General features: G+C 40.3%; 1 long non-coding RNA gene across 1 annotated transcript; it reads left to right on the plus strand.

Annotated features, from left to right (window-relative positions):
* The first annotated feature begins 11,011 nt into the window (after positions 1–11,011).
* LOC147337396 (uncharacterized) lies at positions 11,012–18,445 on the plus strand. Its single transcript, XR_015130827.1, has 2 exons — positions 11,012–11,367; positions 11,496–18,445. It is a non-coding gene; the product is annotated as an uncharacterized LOC147337396 (long non-coding RNA).
* Positions 18,446–18,743: the final 298 nt, after the last annotated feature.

The following is an 18,743-nucleotide window of genomic DNA, read 5'->3' on the forward strand; positions in this document are numbered from 1 at the left end:
TATCAATCAAATCATTTACTACTGATATCTCTGTAAGGTAAATAAAGTGGGAATAGCTTCTTGTTCATTTGGATAATTATTCCTTTTACAAAGTTGAAGAACTGCCCAGGCGTCTAAGCTTTGTCCCTCTCCAATTTACATTTGGCTGAAATGTTTGACTGCAAGGGAAATACTAATCACAGCTGCTAAACAGACTAAAAGTCAGAATTGAAGCAATTAAGCTTTATCTCCACCTGCAGTGATCTAAACTCACATTTTCTCACTGAAATTAAGAGCACTTCCATCCCATTTAGTGTACAACTTTTGGCCACACACACACACACACAAACACACACACACATTTTGCTGTGTCCGTTTGGCTGTAAAGGATTACACCAGTGTAGCAGTAATTAGTTGTGGCATAATGAACATTTGGCCCTGTGGCAAGGAATAATTAAGCAGCACTTTGCGGTGATCGGTAACGAGGTGACGAGGCCAGAAAACCTCACGAGCTCAGCAACACTCACACTTAATGGGATTTATTACACTGTTGAACTGCTTTTCCTACACAGAACATGAATAATGCATCCATACACGCACTATATGTAAATAATTCAACCCTCCTCTGTGTCATTTTCTACATGCATACCTCTTTAAAGCTGAAAAGTCAGGGTCATTAGTGTCAAAAAATAGTTTTTGGTGTCATGGTTTATTAAACAGATCCTCGTGAGCAGGCTGCAATAACATCGCCTTCATCTAGAAGTTTCTGAAGTCATCGCTCTTGTCAGATCAGTACCTGGGAAAACGTTCTCCGTACGCGGGTAACTGAATTACCCAGAACAGAGCGCTGACATTTTGACCAGTCTAGTCTCTTTGATTTATTAGCATGTTATTATCAGCACAAAAATCACAGAGTTCAAACCTGCAAAGCTTATTTCCAATGCTAATTATTTGTCTTTTACTGTTTTTATTATGATGATTTTATATGGGTACAGATGGAAATGTGAAAAAATATGCTGTCAACGTTATTACTTCATTTATGCTTCATCAAATATAATATGGCCTTTAACTTGTCATTTTTATAATTTAAACTATAAAAAGCTGTTAAATGATTTTCTCACTGGAAATTCTGTATATTTTTAAAGGTTTTTTTTTTAAAATTGTTTCATTTTCATCTAATTTTAATTGCTGGAATATTTGAACTTCAGTCATACGCCAACATGCCCTGTGTTCTGATTGCATTCTCAGGCACTATCCTGTGAACGGTGATGAAACAGTGTGCAGTACACTGTGGGACAAAACAATGGTGGTAAACGAATCCCCTTTGTTGTTTCTCAGATTGCACATCCTCGATTCCACTCCTCACCTCCTCACCTTGAATGTGAGTTCCTCCAGAGATCTGAGTGGAGGCGAGGAAGGAAGGAGAGAGGTGTCGAGGCGATGAGCGTCTAACAAAATGAGATGCCGTCACTTCTGAGCCCAATTTAAAAAGATGTCAATTAAAAGTTCTGTGTGGCACAGCTGCATCATCTGTTCATTGTTTGGGGACAGACTATTGCTGCAGTTTATGATCTCAGATGTCAGACAAGCATAAACTGTGTCCATGACAAGTTATATAATTAGGCGTGCTTTAAATGAAACTCACAGCATTGCACAATGTGACAATAATTTGCAGATTTGAGGTTATTTTTATAATCGCATCCAAACAGTGAAGGTCAGGCAGCTTGATCACAGAAGACAAAAAAACAGCAGACCAGTGTTTAACTAGCTTTTCGCCATCCAAATATTTTGCTAGGAAAATGTGACATAGGAGCAATGATTTACTGAAATGTTCAAACATGCATGGAGATGCAGTATATGAGGCAAAAACCTTGAAAGTCAGTATTTGGAGTGACCACTTTTATTCTTTAACACAGCTCAAGACTTTTGCACAGTCCAACATGTTACTGCACACTGAATTACACATCAGTATGACTGTGTGGTTTACCTGTTGCATTCAAAGCTCCACCAACTAGACAATAAGGTGACGCTAACCTGCTGATCAGAAGAGGCGAGCTTTTAAAAGTAGTGCAGTGAGGGGTTGTGCCTACAAGAGCCCAAAGCCAGGAGATCGAGGAGATCTGCTGTACACAGAGCACCTCTGACCCTCGCTGTATCCAGACACATCGAAATGTTACATATTTTCCCTACAAGGTGAAAATAATCACCAAAATAAAGGCAAGGCTAGGTGGAAAATGGATCAGAAATGAACAGTTAATGCGATTGCTAAATCAAATCTGCATGACTGGGTTCACAGAGTTTACTTTGCACTTCTACTTTTTACTGCGAATGCCTTCTTTGTATTTGATTCGTGGGGACTGTTTCTTTCGCTGTTCCAACTTGTTCAGATATTTTTTGAAGCAGATTCACTCTTCTACTTTCATGTTTATGCCATTTCTTTTTTTTTAATCCTTGAATCGTGCTAATTAATCAGCGTTTGAAGCGTATGAATGCATTTCTTTTCTGTTGGTGGCTTTTCACTTGTTTTCTCAGGATAAAGAAGCTTTTACGGCTCGATGCTGGATTAAACAACTCCCTTGTGATGGATATTTTTTTGCGGTAAATGTCGACTTTTTTCTGCTTCTAATGTGCTTTACCTTCCTCGACATTGCACCATGCAACCAGTCAGATTGACTTGTGAATTATGTCAAAAAATCCCGAAGATGAAAGACTCCTTTGAAAGCAGCAGTAAAAGAAATCAAGTCTTTCAGCCGGCGTTTGAAACGGCGACGAGGCGCTGCCAGATCAAAATCCGATCAAACAATAACATTTTTCCCTTTTTTGATTGTGATTAGGCTGTATTTTCTGACAGCCACTGGAGTAATTGTGAAAGTAATGAGATAGTGGCAGTTTTTTGTGCTTTCTCCTTTCAAATAATGAAAAGATGATGAAAACACCCGTGACTCCTGGAAAGAGCGTTGCTGGGTGGGAAAAGGACTTCAAAGGGAATGTGATAAGCAAATGTAGTCGAGCTTTCAGTCTGAACCAGGCACTTTAATCAAATTGTTTCAGAGGAATCAAACTACAAACACGGACACACAGACGAGTGGGAAACATTGATTTTTCAGCCCGTGAACACAGCTCGTGCAACACACTGACAGCACCTTCCTCCTTTAATGGTGTATTTAAAAAAAATTTTTTTCCAGTCTTGGTTGACCTCGGGGGCAGGAAAACGTCCAGACATCCTGGTCCTTTATGCCAGTCTCCTCTGTGTTTGCATGTCCATATGATGTAACAGGGTGTGATGTTGACTAAATGTTTATTCTCTATACAAACATGAGTCTGTATCTACTGGTGAACCCGAAAAAAGCCATTTGACAGATGATATGACCAAAAAATGCAAGTACAGTATGTTATGTTAAAGCAGGGAATTTTGCTTTCATGAGTAAGAATAATGCTGTTAAGAATCAAGTAAGAATTTTCTGTGAATTCCAGCCTAAAGCTCAGATTCTTTCCTTCAACACGAGAGTCAGGACTATAGACTCTATGATGATAAATGCTGCTGCTGGCCATTTGTGATCCCTGCTATTAATTGAGGATCTAATCAAGTTATACTTTGCAGAAATGGATGGAATAACTTGAGATGTTATACCACAGCCGCAACTAACAGCCTTTTCTCATATACATGAAGTGAAGGACAATTTTGAGAAATTTGAAAGAAAATTTCTCTAAATTGTAATTCTTTGTTTAAAAAATGACAAAAAGTGTCGTTAGCAAAACCAACCATATTTTTAGTGTGATCTAAACAAGGAATGGAGGACCGCGTTCAGCCTTCACCAAGTTTAAAGTTTTGCAAAGATTTTTCTTAGAAGTACATCTGAGCCTCTCTGTGGCAGGAGCAGCAAGGAGGACGAAGATCAGCGCTGTTTTCAAAGAGACCAAGTCCCAGAGGTGAGATGGCAGACGGCTGGCTGGCACACGAAAGAGAGCAGAAGGAGTATCACAGGTAAGCACAAAAATCCCAAAGCAATTAGGAGTAGGAACAGAGTCTGAAAATGCTACCACTTTAAATATTGTTACAATCCGATATTAAAGAGGTGAAAGAGCTGGTCCTTAAATACTGAAGGCAAGAGTTCAGGTGATGAAGGTGTGCCAGCCAAAGATCCAGTTGGAGCCTCTGCCATGCCTCTGCCAAGACAGTGAAATCTGCTCACAGACTCATCCACGGAGGCAGAGGGAATAACTTCATGATTGTGGCCTTTAAACTTTTCATGGTTTCTTCCCCATCCTTTTCAAATATCATTAAATAACCTGAGAACAAACAGTCCTCCACAAAAGAACTCCACCTCAACCTGCATCTGTAAAACACTGCTAAAAACATAAATACATTATAAACACATCATTTACTTAAAGGTGCAGTCAGTCATTCTGTGCGTGTTTTAAACAGGATGCGCTCATAAATATACACTGATTAGTGTTTAATTACAGCTTCCAACAAATTGATGCATTCTCATGAACTTAGAATTAATCCATTAAAAATACATAGGACCGGGCGCCAGTTTGTGGAAGCCGTCGTGTTCCCCCGCCATGTTCCGCCGCCATCTTGAATACAGCAGCTGAGATTGAGTTGTGTTCCACCTAATCGCTCTTAATGTATGTGGCTAGAGACTGACCACATATGAAGGATGTCAAGGTACATTTAAAATCATGCCTGCATCTATTCATCATCAGAGAAGTGGTACCCTTCACCAAAGAAGTGTGGTCACACATCCATAAACATTCTTATTAATAACCTATATTGTCACAAATAGTTATTGTTAGCTAATTACACAGGTGACCCAAATTTCCAAACAGACAACGAGCCAGCAAAACAACAAAAACAGCTAGTTGTAAGCTAACATTGTGTCAGCTAACATTTGAGTGTTCTAAAAAGCACACTTTCCCTCTGAAAAACAGTTTACTTACATTCTCATATTGTATGAGAGTTTACTTGCTAAGTGTAGATTCACTTTAAAGAAAGTTTCGCTAATGCTGGCTAACAGTGGCTAAAATGCAAACAGTGACAAAAACAGTGGCACTTACTGACAGAAAACTTCAGGATCCTCAAGAACTCACCTCAGTATCGCTAATGGACAGAAATGATTTTCAGAGCCTCGTATCAGACTCCTTTTACAAAGTTTTGCAACTGCTGTTTGTCCTGTGGCGGCCAATGTAACTATCCTACCTAGCTAGGTAAGAAAACAGAAGTCATTTTACAGCAATTTGCAAACTAGTCACATTGAGTGCAGATATCGTTTCACTTTTAAAAGTGTGAAGACTCTACAGACTGTTTTTCTTGAATAATTCTATGATTATTGTGTATTTAGAAATACCTTCACAGAAAATGTTTTTAGAGAAACAGAGAAAATCCTAACACAGAGCCTAATAGTCCACAAGACTTCCTCAAACTGTGGAGGGTTAAGAAGGGCTTCAGAAACTCATGGGCAGTCTATATAGATGACTGTTTCTCTTAAAGATGGTGGATTTGATGCAGTGGCTGCTTCTCTCCTTTCCTTTAGCCATGAGGCAAAGAAGAAAGCAAACACGAGCCAAATATCTGTCTGTGAAAAGCAAAGCGATGGCTGAGCATTAGTCTGCTTCCATCCGAGCCGGTTAACCGAAGAGCTGCCATTACTCATGTCCTAACACAGCCTGTAATGGAATTTTCCTCGGATGAGCAAAAGGTTGTCAAGCCGCTAGCTGCAGATCAGAAAAGCAGCTTGGTGGACTGGTAGTCCAACAGAAAGAGATGAGAGGGGGAGCATAGGCAAGCTGAACACACACACACACACACACACACACACACACACACACACACACACACACACACACACACACCAGGCCTACATCATAATGCATAATGCAATACTTTATTCTCTTTATGATTCATGCCAGTTCCTATTAATGGAGAGAAATGTTGTTACTGCTGAGGAAAACCCACCATTCTATGACATTTACATTATTTGTTACCATGCTGTTTTTGGGTGTAACTATTGAAAAATATGTGCATCTGTGACACTCTATACAACACAGATTAGGTCTTTAGTTTAACATCCAGCCTTCTAATTCATCCCTGATAATGGGACATTTCCACGTTGAATAATGGTAACATGCAATGCCCAACAACTTTTGTTACAAGTTACTCATTTAAACATGTCCAAGTGCTGATTTGTTTCATGAACCTGAAATATTTTACTGTGTTGCATGTAGAGTTCATCACTGTTTGAGCAGTGGATTTACCCAGAGGGATCAGGGTGGGTCAAAGGTCAGGGAGAGAACACCAGCAGGGGGTTGGTAGTTCAGCATAGCGGTTGAAATGTGTGTCTTCACTTTGATCAAACGGCGTGACCCTCTGATCTCTTAGCAGTATCACACTGACAGTCGAGTTAATTCCTTTCAATTAAAAAGCAGACTATCAGTGAAGCACCTCGTGGTGGTGAGCAGGCACTGGGATGTCTCCCAGTGAATCCCACTCGCGATGTCTGGATGACTCATAGCACCGGGTACTGCCATGGGATTATTGTTGCCATTACACAGAAGTGTTTCCTGCAGGGTGTCGATTGCGTTTGACTGAAGAAAGTGTTGAGATTCACAAGAAAGAGCCACAGAAGTTTTAACGTTTGTGAAATAAGGACAATATGACTTCTAGTTTGTTCATTTTTTGATTTTTGGTGAATTTAGCAGATTCTTTCTCAGTAACAATAATTATTTTCTTAATGTGGCTTTTTTTTTCATCCATTTGCATGTGTGTAGTTTACAGTAAATTGTGTGTCAGTGATTCTCTTTCTCTGTTAGTCCTGTGGTAGAGTGGCCACCTGCAACCTGCAACGCAACACAGCCGAATGTATGCAACACGAACACTCCAAAAGGTGGACGCCGAGGTGATGCTATACCTGCTGCTCCGTCTGTAGCTTTTCGTCAGCCTGGGAGCGCGGTGTTGTTTCTGTATAGCTGTTTCCCTCGTTTTCAGGGTTCCAAAATGTCGCCATGTTTGATTGATCACAACTGGCTGTCGAGTGAAAGAGACCACAGCCACCCTCCACCCCTAAATATGGACTTTAGTTATTTTAACCTGGAAACCCATCATCTTCCACTTGTTAGTAGTTTTGTGTGAATTGACCTGCACTGAATTAGGAGGAAACATAAACACTGATAACAGCCATTGAATTTGCTGAGAACATTCAGAATCGCTCATATGTTTTTGGCAGCTCAGGCTGCCTTCTGCCATTTATCAAAAAACACTCAAATAAAATGTAAATGTAAGTAGAGAGCTCAATTTTAAAAAAGCAGTTATTCTCACTTGTCCGCTCGTGTATTTCTTAATGCTTATTATTATTTCTGAACATTAACTATGAGGCTGATCACAGAGAATGGAACAAGAAATACATGTAGTACTTTGTGTTAAGTACAGGGACAGTGAATGTGAAGTTGAGGTGAAATGCACCTTTAAACCGCCCCCTTTTATTCACAGCAATTTCCTATTGACAGCCTGCTGGGACTCTGAATTGAAAGGGCATGATCTTTTCTGAAGGCAGACAGGGGATTGTACAGATACTATTTTCAGAACCACATCAAGCCAATTAGCACAGCAGCAGCTAAGCTGGTGCATGCTGGGAGCCTGTGAAAGTATAGGAAGTGTGTGCGTGAGTGTGTGTATTTTATGGAAGCTGAGCCATATGTTCGCATTCTGACTGTATGTGCTTGTGCATCGTGCTGCATGTTTCTTCGTAGCCATGTGGAGGGTTAAAATTATCCCAGGCTCGTTAGCTAAAGCGTCCCAAGTGTCTGCTAATTAGCACATAATAGGACAGGCGCGTCCGCCACAGAGGGCCCTGTAATTTAAGAATAAAGTTCATTTTCCTGCCAGAGAAATTCCTCACAGCCGTGACCGGGCGACTACAATTAGCCCCTTCTCCATTAGCATCGCTCGTCAGCCGTGAACCATCAGTTATTATTAGCTAACAGTGCTGTTATTACACTGCACACAGCACAGGAGGAACAAATCTCAGGATGCCTGCTCCTTTATTAAACAAAAGCATTTTTTCCAGCTCATTTTGGTCGAATTCATTATGTTGCACAAGTTTTCTGTGGAAGTAAAGCTGCGGTTTAAGAGGTGGTTTAGCTTTCCGATATGTGATTTAGTTAGTTGGTGAACTTCAGAGGTGGCTTCGAGGGGCAAACAGGAAATAGCAAAAATGAATGTGTTGAAGGTGTGACTGTGCAAGCAGCAGCTGGAAATAGAACGTAGATGAATCACGTTGGGTTTTTTCTGTAATTGCAGCCCTCACATTCAGAGAGAGAAACCACGTCGAGCCATCTGGAACTGCAGCTATCAGCTTCTGCAGAGGACTGCGAAATTATCACAACATCGACATTCACAAGGATGATTTCCAAAATTTGTATCCACCAGCTGAAACATTGCAGGTATAATGTAGGAACATCTCAATTCTGTTTAATAAATATTAAACTTTGTAGCTATCTGGAGGCTCTTACAGGGAAAAATAACATTACAGGTTAAATATTTTCACGTTTTGCCATTTGTTTGTTGAGCAACAGCTGTCATACACACTGATTTATTTTTAAATCTTCTTTACTGGTGTGAAACGACAGACAGCTTTCAGGAACAGATGACAAAGAACATTATTCAGTCATTCATTCACTTGTATTTTTATTTTTTATTATTTTTTATTCCTATTTATTCTATTTATCCCCTTTGTATATTTTATTTATATTTGTCTCTGTATTTATATATGTGTGTGTGTGTGTGTGTATATATATATATATATATATAACAATTCTGTAACTGTAACTTCGGTCGTTGCTGTGCTTTTTTGGAAGTCGAATTTCCCAGAGGAACCCACCCGAGGGATTAATAAAGTTCTATCCTATCCTATCCTATCCTATCCTATGTGATTACTAGGAGTCCTTGCCTAGAGTTAGACTTAAAAATATGAACAGTGAGATTTACTGTTTTTTTTAACAGGACAACTTTGACAAAAAAAAAAAAAAAAGAAAAAGAAAGAAATTAATATTTTCTATCATTTTTGTTGCATCTGACATTTATGTACAATTTATTGTTTATCATAAAAAATATTTAAAAAATCAAACACTAATGATGTAGAGGTCTCAAAAACTAATCCGTCAGATATCCACTTGGAAATACGGGGTTAATTTAACTGTCCGCAGTAAAATAATGTTTTCATTCTGATCTTTATGATTTCAGACTTTCAACAGTAACATGTCAAAACAGATTTCATTTATCTCGAATAGTGTGTTTTCCGTTATTGTTTAACATGAAAATGTCAAACTGTGTCCGTTCTTTCAATTATTATGGTTTAGTAATAATTCAAACAGATTAATACATTGTTGTAATAATTTTAAAATGTTTGATATAAAGATAGAAAAGTGGGCGGCATCACTGAGGGGGACAGGTTTTGATGGCTGAGTGGGCGGGTGGCTGCGCTAAGCCACACACACGACCCACAGATGAGACGTCTGCGAGGATTTGTGCAAAACGAAATGCATCAGAAACTCTCCAACTAACTACATTTTTTTGGACATATTTTTGAGAAAAAGTTGTAGCGAGCGAAGTGGAAATGATTGAATATTCAGTTGTCCTTGAATGCATCATTGCTTGGCTGTTTTTGTGCGCAGTCACGATTCTCAGTCTGCATCTATGGCTGGCTTTTCCTGTGCTGCAACACATATTTGAAGAAATAAATGGTTAAAAACATCTAATAGAAAGAAAACAATCCTGTTTGTGACTCTTTTTGAATAAAAACATAACTTCTGTGTCACGAAACGTAACGTGTAAATCAATATGAGTGATGCGTTGGCAGACGGGCGTGGTCTGAGCCACGAGTATTTCTTTTTTTTATTATTATCTCTTTTATTGGGACAGCTGTTGAACATAACAGTAGTTTGCCTTTTTACATTTTCTTTGCTGTCACATTTTAACTTATAATTGAAAAATAAAGAAGACAGAAAAAGAAGAGAAAAGAAGAAGAAAAAAAAACAACCCCCCCCCCCCCCCCAAAAAAAAAACAAAACAACAACAAACAAACAAAAAAACTAGGGTTAGGAGGCAGCAGGGCAGGTAGGTTTCCGTAGAACTCAGGGTTGTAACATCATACACACGAGTATTTCTAATAATGCACCAATGGGTACACGAGGACTGGAACGTCACCGTGCTCACAAAGGTGGAATGGCCGGGCTGATCTCAGAGCAACACGTGCTCCATGTCCATCTTTAAACGGATATCTTTGTTCAAATAGCAGCAAGTGACATTTCACACCACAGTTTACTCTCCATCATCTACCTACGTTATCATTTAACTGCAGCGCACATAATTGTCATGTACATTTTCTGGTACTTCAGTCTGCGGCCCGGGTTCAAATTCCTCCCGTATTGAACTTTACTTCCATTTGTTTCAGCTAATCGACAGCTGATATTTAAAAATCAGTAGAAACTGTAAACTAATGACGGAAGACGAAGGGAGCTGCTGATGCTCCCAGACAGCCGATCGATCAGCGAGTCGGGGAGTCTCGCTTCCGCTGGCCCCACCCACCCTAACCTTTACCGCGACTGGTCGACAGGTCCATCAATCAACTTGACTGACAGCTCCAGCAGCCGCTCATTGCGCCAATCGATAGCATGGATTTTCTTCTTTCAGACGTGGATATTATGACATCTGATGGCGAGGTGGTTAATATTCTTCTATCTGAGATAAATACACAGAGTGAAGAGACTGGAGGTGAAGATCAATCTGTGTGCCGGTCGTCTTATCACCGCTGCCATTCAATAACACTTTGAATGGGGGATGAATGCAGGAGGTGGAAGATGATTGATTGTTCCCAAGGAGAGCGCACCCAGGGATTCCCCATTAGAAAATGACGGCGCCAAGGGAAAAGAAATAAATTAAAAATGAATTAACTTTGACATACTGTAACTGATTTTATTGCTACACTAGAAACTCAGATCAAAGCTCCACCAAACAAGTTCATAATATGTGAAGAAAATATAATCTGAATCAAACATTATTCAGCTTTAAATATTGTTCAGCTTTAAAGTTACTGTGCAACTGTGTAATAAAAATGTGTGCTCACGACTTTGGCCTTGAGAGCGATAAGAAGCGAAGAGACTAGAACACCCAAGGCCGCTTTCCTTTTATGGAGTTGTTTTTCTGCTAATGCAGCACTTTCCTCACAACCCCCTCCTGTAAGTTTTAGAGAATATATACCCATCCTCACAGCAAATATTTGGAATCTCTTGATGTGAGCTGTTTTTGAGAGGTTGTCTCTGTCTCAATAAAAGTTCACTGATTCCCCATCTGCAGCAGGTGTCCGGTTGTCTTCATTCTCCGCCAGCCTGGTTAAGTCAATTCCTCCTTAACATCTAAAAGAACCTATTTAATGAAGGAAGACGGGTTCACTTTGTGTTTAATATTATTCTATTGCTGTTGTTGTTTTTTTATATCCTTCAATTGGCGTCACGAACAGGATCCGCTCCAGGTCAAACTGGAACGGGAGGGAGGACATCGGCCGTGGTCTGAGTGAACGGAGTTTGGACAAAAGCTGTGTACACACAAAAAACAAGGTAAGCAGACCTTTTATTTCTGCTATATTGAACATTATAAAAATACTTAGTGTCCAAACTCCTAGTAATTCATAACCAAAATTGTCTGGCTTACTTAAGGCTTGTTGAGAATCAGACAAGTGAATAAGAGATAAGTGAATAAGAAATAAGTGAATAAGTGAATAAAGATAAGAGTGAACTGAGGTCTGACCACGGTTGCAGCCGACGGGTTTGCTCTCCGGTGTCGGATACATACCTCAGCAGGTCTGGGACCTTGAAAGGGTTTATTAGTAACGCCTTTCTAAACAAATTAAAAGGTTAAAGGCCTTGAGAATATTTTTTAGTAATATTCTCTAAACTACAGAAGGGTTAGGAAGGCCCAGAGGACTTTATTAGAAAAGATCCTCTAAAACTTAAAAAAGAGAAGTACTGGTTGGAGTCCAAAGGACGGGTCCCTTTGATCAATAGGAGAAAACGGATCTCTTCTTAAAACCCCGATGATTTTAGTGTTTTAAATGTTTTGATGTTCTGTTTGATATTGGACACACATAAATACACGCTGAATGCTTGCTGTGGAACACTGGGCAGGACAGTTTGGTTCTCCGTTGTTCACAGATTACACAATTAAAGGAACTAGGTTCCTCTTTTGGTTAAAATAATACACCACACATAGAATTTTTTTACACATTTATTACATACATAAGGAGGGTAATGAGTGACTGCAGGTAATGTATGAAGTGTGAATGAGACGTGTGAACAAGGTGACAACCAACTAGCACCCCTATCAGGAAGCTCTAGGCAAGGTTACCCGCCAGACTCCGGTTTGGTAGAAGCTTGGTAACACCTGAAGGGATATTTCAGTGCTGACTCACCTTTAAAGCAGCGCCCCAGCTGATTAGTGCCTAACAGAGGCAGAAACCCAGCTGGCCCAAATTCTCCTTTAAAAGCAATAAAAGAACACTCCTCCATTGACAGTAAAATGGATGGAGAATTAGATCGAGAAACTAATGATGATGGTTGGGGTCCCGGTGTTATTCTTAGCACATTGGGAGGGCGTTCCCGAGGTATGTATTGATCAGCAAGGCTAGGCCTGGGCTATAGGTGCTTTTAAATTAGTCAAAAAGTTAGGGGTAACCTCTTCTGGCATATGTCTATGCGGGCCCGTGTGTAAATAGAACATAAATTACCGGTGTGTGTAAATAAAGTGTAAAATAGTGGTATAAACTGTCTGTTGAATTTCTCCTGAGTGTTGAAAAAAAGGAAAAACTCTTTTCTGCTCTCTCTGAGAGAGGGGCTGTGTGTGTGAGACAGGAAGTGTGCATGCCCATAGAAGGAAAGAGATGAGGTAAACTCTGTGCAGATAGACCGAAGTAAAAAAAAAAAAAAAGGAAAAGGGTCTCTCTCTCTCTGTCTCTGTGAGAGAAAAAGGTGGGGGCCGAGTGAGCCCGCGGGGCCGAGCGGGTCCGCGGGAGCGAGCGTGTATGCTGTATGAGGAAGAAGGGAGTGAGAGGGAGCGAGTGAAAAGAATAATCGAGTATTTGGTGATTTTTTTATTATTTCAGAGGCACTGGGTAAGAGTTTTGACTTTAGCTGTGAGAGTTGTGAAAAGGGCAGGTTTTTCTTTTGTTGTAGACTGTGGGTAATCGGTGTTTTTCTGCCTATTGTGCTGCGTGGAAGACACAGAAGTGTAGAAATGTTTGTGGTTTATCTTTGTTTGACGTTTTATATAGAGTTGGTTGATTCAGGGTGATTTCTCCCGTTTAAGGGAGGAGTTGCATTGTGGTTATGTTAAAGCTTTGCTGTAGGGGTATGTGTGTGATTTTGTGCTGGCTTCGCATGTTTAAATGGATGCATAGAAGTTTGTCAGTGAGAAATTGTTATGGTGGGGTTTTAAAGTTAGTAAAGAGTCAAACAACGCCCGCTGTTTTAAAAAGGCCCAAAACATCATAAAAGACACCTCACATCCTGGCCACTCCCTGTTCGAACTGTTGCCCTAAGGCAGACGGTACAGGGCAATCAGAGCAAGGACTAATAGACTCAAACACAGCTGTTATCCAACTGCAATAACACATCTGAATACTACAAAAATGTCCACCATGCCACTCTTGTGTTAATCTATGCACGGTCTGAAGCATGACGGTGGGAATACTTAGTATTTTAAGTATTCTATCTATTTTATTGATTGAATTTTATTGTTTTTTTATATTTGATATTACTAGGGATGATGCAATGATCGGGGACCATTCTTAATGTCGTCGGTCTCATGACAATGACAATAAAGTTTTTGATTTTGATTCTGATTCTGAAATACACCCTCCTCAAGAGTTCAATGATTTAGGCAGTTATGTTTATACAAATACTAAATGTATGTTTAGTGTCTTCATACAGGTGTTTTTTCTTAACCTGGAAGCCTGAGTACGGCAGCAGAAGACAGGCCAAGCTTTGGCTAAAATTCACGGCTGGACACCAGAGTTGTCCTCACCCCTCCCGGTAAAACAAAAAAGAGAGAATGTAGTTTGAGGCGGGTTTTTCTCGCTGAACTGCTCTGGGTGCTGTGTCCCTGAATCTCACCAGTGTTAACCTCTGGCGGAAGACATGGAGAAAAGGAAAAGATGTTCCTGGTAAATCACTGAAAAAAATAAAACCACACACAACCAGAGAAAGATATGAGAAGGATGAGGAACAGACACATGTGCGTGTTAGAGAAATGCCTCGTTTGAGAAAAAGTTAAAGTAACCCATATACAGACGCACCCATACATGCAATGAAGAAACAGCTTACATACATGTGCACGTACATGCAAGGTTAAAGTAGCGACACTTAACATACACCTGTTTTTAAATGATATAGTTTATACATTACTGACAATTAAACGCTTTGGGTTGCAGGACAACAACGTAACGTCAAAAGACAAAGACACTGGTCTGAGGATTAAGTGAGGACACGACAAATTTAGTGGTTAAAAGGGTCGACTTGGGACATGTTTTTGTTGATTGTTTAAGACAAATGACTACTGAATGATAGGAAATTCCTTTTTAGGTTTCTAAACAGGATCTTAAGAATTTTAACACGTACCTGTGTTGTCCTGTCAACTTGAGGGGTTATGAGTTGATTATATGGTGAAAAAAAAAAAAAAAAAAAACAAAAACAAAAAAGGGGGGAGACGAGATCTCGTTGTTTCTCCCCTCTCGGGATAACACAGCCAACACAGCACAGCCAACACAACATCATTTTCCTGTTCGCCTGTTTTGTTTTGTTTTTGTTTTTTCTGAGAGCCGAAGCTGACCTGGACTCCTACCCTCCCCTCTACCATCGTTGCCCTCTCCGCGACCATCTTTGACCCTTTGACCCCTGAAGGCCACAGCAGCTGGACTCACAACAACAACTTGAGGGTGTCAACAGTGCTGCAAAAGAGTGATCTCATGCAGCAGAGACGGAGAGCACTAAACCTAAAGCCCGTTTCACTACACGGGGGAAATTCCCAGGCTGCGTCAGCTGACAGAGCTGTGACGAGACGCGCATTAAGCCCGGAGGAAAAGGGACGGTGAGCAGAAGGATGCTGACCTCTGAGAAGAGCCGAACAGCAGAGCTGCAGAAGGCCGTGGAGCAAAGTAAGGACAACATAAACAGACCCAAAGAGGAGGGGAGGACCCTAGGCCATGCGTCAGGCCGCTGGTTTACCTAAACTACAGAACAGGAAGGTGATGAACACAAACATATACCAACACACGAACACACACTTCTGCATGCGCCTACTTAGAATGAAGGGAAACACACACATGAACACTTATGCACTTGTTGAGGGAGTAAAAACTGATACATACCCATGCACTAAAATCAAAATGTTGATTTAATTTACTAAGAAGTGACACACAATGCTCCAGCTGCTGCAATGAAGAATGCTTTACTGACAAAGGCTCAATGCTGCACACAACAAAGTCAAATACAGAATTTGCTATAATAATAAGCCCAGAGGGCATTTGTGTGGTCTGGGGAGCAGAGTCCGGAGCGGTTTGGTTATGAAAATGATGCCCGTGCAAGATATCTGGGGCTTAAGGCCTCGACTTAATTGTTTACTCTACACTAAAAAGAAAAGAAAACACTCTGAGCAGTGGTGCAGAGTGAAAACGAGGAATTAACAGTGTGAGTTTTATTTCAGAGCGCCACGTCATTGTGATGGAGATTTAATAAAGGAGGAACACACGGACAAAGAAGAAGAGAAGGGGGGGCAGCCCTTGAACGCGATTGCCTGAGGCATTAAAGTTCTGTACTAAATTCTGGTTTCCAGTGTGAGAAAAGTCACGCAGTGCCAGTAGTAGAGCTAGGTTGAGTGATGATTCTAAATTACTGTAAGTAAATCATCGTACACCGTTCAAGTTTCATGAAAACGGGGATCTAGACTTTGTTGAACCCTAGGCAATTTGAACAGGTAAAAGTCGAGTGACCAAGTAGCAGTTGAATAAAAGTCATTGAATAAGTGTTGAAATAAACTGGCAGAATTAAGAGAATTAAAACATTTCAAGAGCTCAACTTACTTAATGGTTCAATTTTGTTTCACGAACGCAAAACATATAGGTTTATGAATATGAAAAGGTTGAGGTGGTGTTGATTTGACTCTGTGTAGGTTTAGGTTGGTATTTTTATTGATGGGAAGAATATTCAGTGACAAGTCCTAAGACCCGGGCGTCTGCATTTTGTTTTTGTTATTTTTCATTTTATTTTGTTTTATGTTTACTGATTTTTGTTTGTGAATCTTTTCTTTAAGCAGATCTGCACATCGGAAATTACAAGCATTACACGTCGGCGAGAAAATTGTTGTAAGTGAGTTTCTCCGCATTGAAATGGGTTCTGGAGGAAACACTTGTGGGGACAATTAGAAACGAGAGTCCCTGTTTAAAAAAGGATTCAGCGAGGTAATCCAAACTCAAGTTCTTGTTTCTTTTTGAGATGACGTCATTTTGCTGAGTGTGGAAACTAGATGCGACGACAGGTTTCACTATCAGCAAAGAACGGATGAATGGATGAAAGACTGGGAATAAAAACAAACGGACTGACTGGTAAGAGATGACAAGACTTGACCATGACTCAAGGTTAACCACCTCCACCTAGATAGGATAAAAGGGTGGATGAATTTATGTGGGTTTCTTTTACAGGAGTAGAAGGATGACAAAATATTCGAGGATGAGTGAACCTGTAAATGCCATTTTTGTGTCTTGTGTTGCTTACAGAGGTAACTGCGCAGCGTTACCATTTACATTTTCTTCCCTACAGGGTTACAGTTTTAATGTTTTTCTATTACAGGATTTCTGGGCGGATGTGTGAAGAAACGGTGTTTATGGGTTAGGAGTTGGGGATGCTATTACACTGTATTCTGGTGAGAGTGTTGGGGGAGACACACCCTGTCTTGAAAACTGTGATTCTTTTACAGGAAATGTTTTATAGCACCTATGGAATGAGGATGTCTGACTACGGTCAATGTGCTGCTAATGTTTGCTTTGCTTTGGTGAGAGGGGTGCAGTAGAAAACAGACAAGTGACATGACAACAAGTAATAATAACAGATAACAAATTTGGGGACAGTTTGACCTAGAGCCCACTAACTGGCCATTAGGGGCTCTCTCTCTCATTGCCCAAAGGGTGAATAAAGCAAATTGTGGCAATAATAGTGATTTAATGATTGGAGAAACCTGAACATGATACTTGTCTGTTGAGCTGAATCGTTTATTACTCTTATGATTTTCCGGTGGGACTATGAAGATTTTTTGGTACAGCTTGCAGGTTGTTGCTCTTTAACTCCTAGAACACGCCCTTGGCGAGGTGGGGGGAACTGGACCACCTTTCTGTGCCCCATCATCCTCTATTAGACGACATCCAAGCTAAGTAAACATGTCTTGGCCCTTTCCCCCTGAAATGACAGGCAGGCAAAGATGTTGCGTCTTTGTTTGCTTCCTGGCCCTGGGTCTCATTCCCATTGGCATAATCCTGATCTGTGAAGGGCCCTCGACACTTCTGACACCTTAAAGTTCAAAAGCTTCGCCCCCTTCTGACAGTCCCAATCTGACAAATGTAGCCCCTAGGGTCTTGCCCACCACTTCCTCTCCAGTTTTACCATATTCACTTTTGAATGTCCTTAGCAGCTACCGTTCTGAGTTTATTTTACGGTTGATTTATTCTTTCACATTTTCACGTTTATATCTCTCGTTATTATAGTATACTCTGTACTCTCCACATTTTTATCATTACTTATGCTTTTTGGTTGCTGAGTTACAGGAACTGTTAATTTTGTGTCACTACCCTGGTTGCACTAACTCGTTGTACCCTTGTGTGCAGGACAGCTGTTACTGCTTTCATCGGGAACCGAGACTGCTTGCAGCCGACCCCTGGGCAGGGTGGTGCCTGGACTCTTTTCTCCTCATCTGCAATGACAGATAAAGACAAATGAAAAGACCCGAGGAGTTTTTCGAGCCAGGCTTCGACACGTCTCTGTGTTCCTTTGATTGTTACTTATTTTTGTGTGTTGACCCATTTAAGATGGGTCAAAAGGGGGATTTGAAGAAAATATAATCTGAATCAAACATTATTCAGCTTTAAATATTGTTCAGCTTTAAAGTTACTGTGCAACTGTGTAATAAAAATGTGTGCTCACGACTTTGGCCTTGAGAGCGATAAGAAGCGAAGAGACTAGAACACCCAAGGCCGCTTTCCTTTTATGGAGTTGTTTTTCTGCTAATGCAGCACTTTCCTCACAACCCCCTCCTGTAAGTTTTAGAGAATATATACCCATCCTCACAGCAAATATTTGGAATCTCTTGATGTGAGCTGTTTTTGAGAGGTTGTCTCTGTCTCAATAAAAGTTCACTGATTCCCCATCTGCAGCAGGTGTCCGGTTGTCTTCATTCTCCGCCAGCCTGGTTAAGTCAATTCCTCCTTAACATCTAAAAGAACCTATTTAATGAAGGAAGACGGGTTCACTTTGTGTTTAATATTATTCTATTGCTGTTGTTGTTTTTTTATATCCTTCATATGTTATTCTAATAAAAATAACGTCACACTTTAATCATGTTATTTTTCATATTTACTCTAAATGTCGACCGTATATGACTAGCACTCATTTTTTTCTGTATTTCTGCCTCAAAATCCTTTGAGGTAAATAAATGAAATATTGTCAGTGGT

The sequence above is a fragment of the Aulonocara sp. 'chitande type north' Nkhata Bay genome, linkage group LG2, assembly GCF_057382095.1.
Source record: "Aulonocara sp. 'chitande type north' Nkhata Bay isolate Kocher_YH1m ecotype deep benthic linkage group LG2, A_spYH_male_GT1.1, whole genome shotgun sequence".
Lineage (NCBI taxonomy): Eukaryota > Metazoa > Chordata > Actinopteri > Cichliformes > Cichlidae > Aulonocara > Aulonocara sp. 'chitande type north' Nkhata Bay.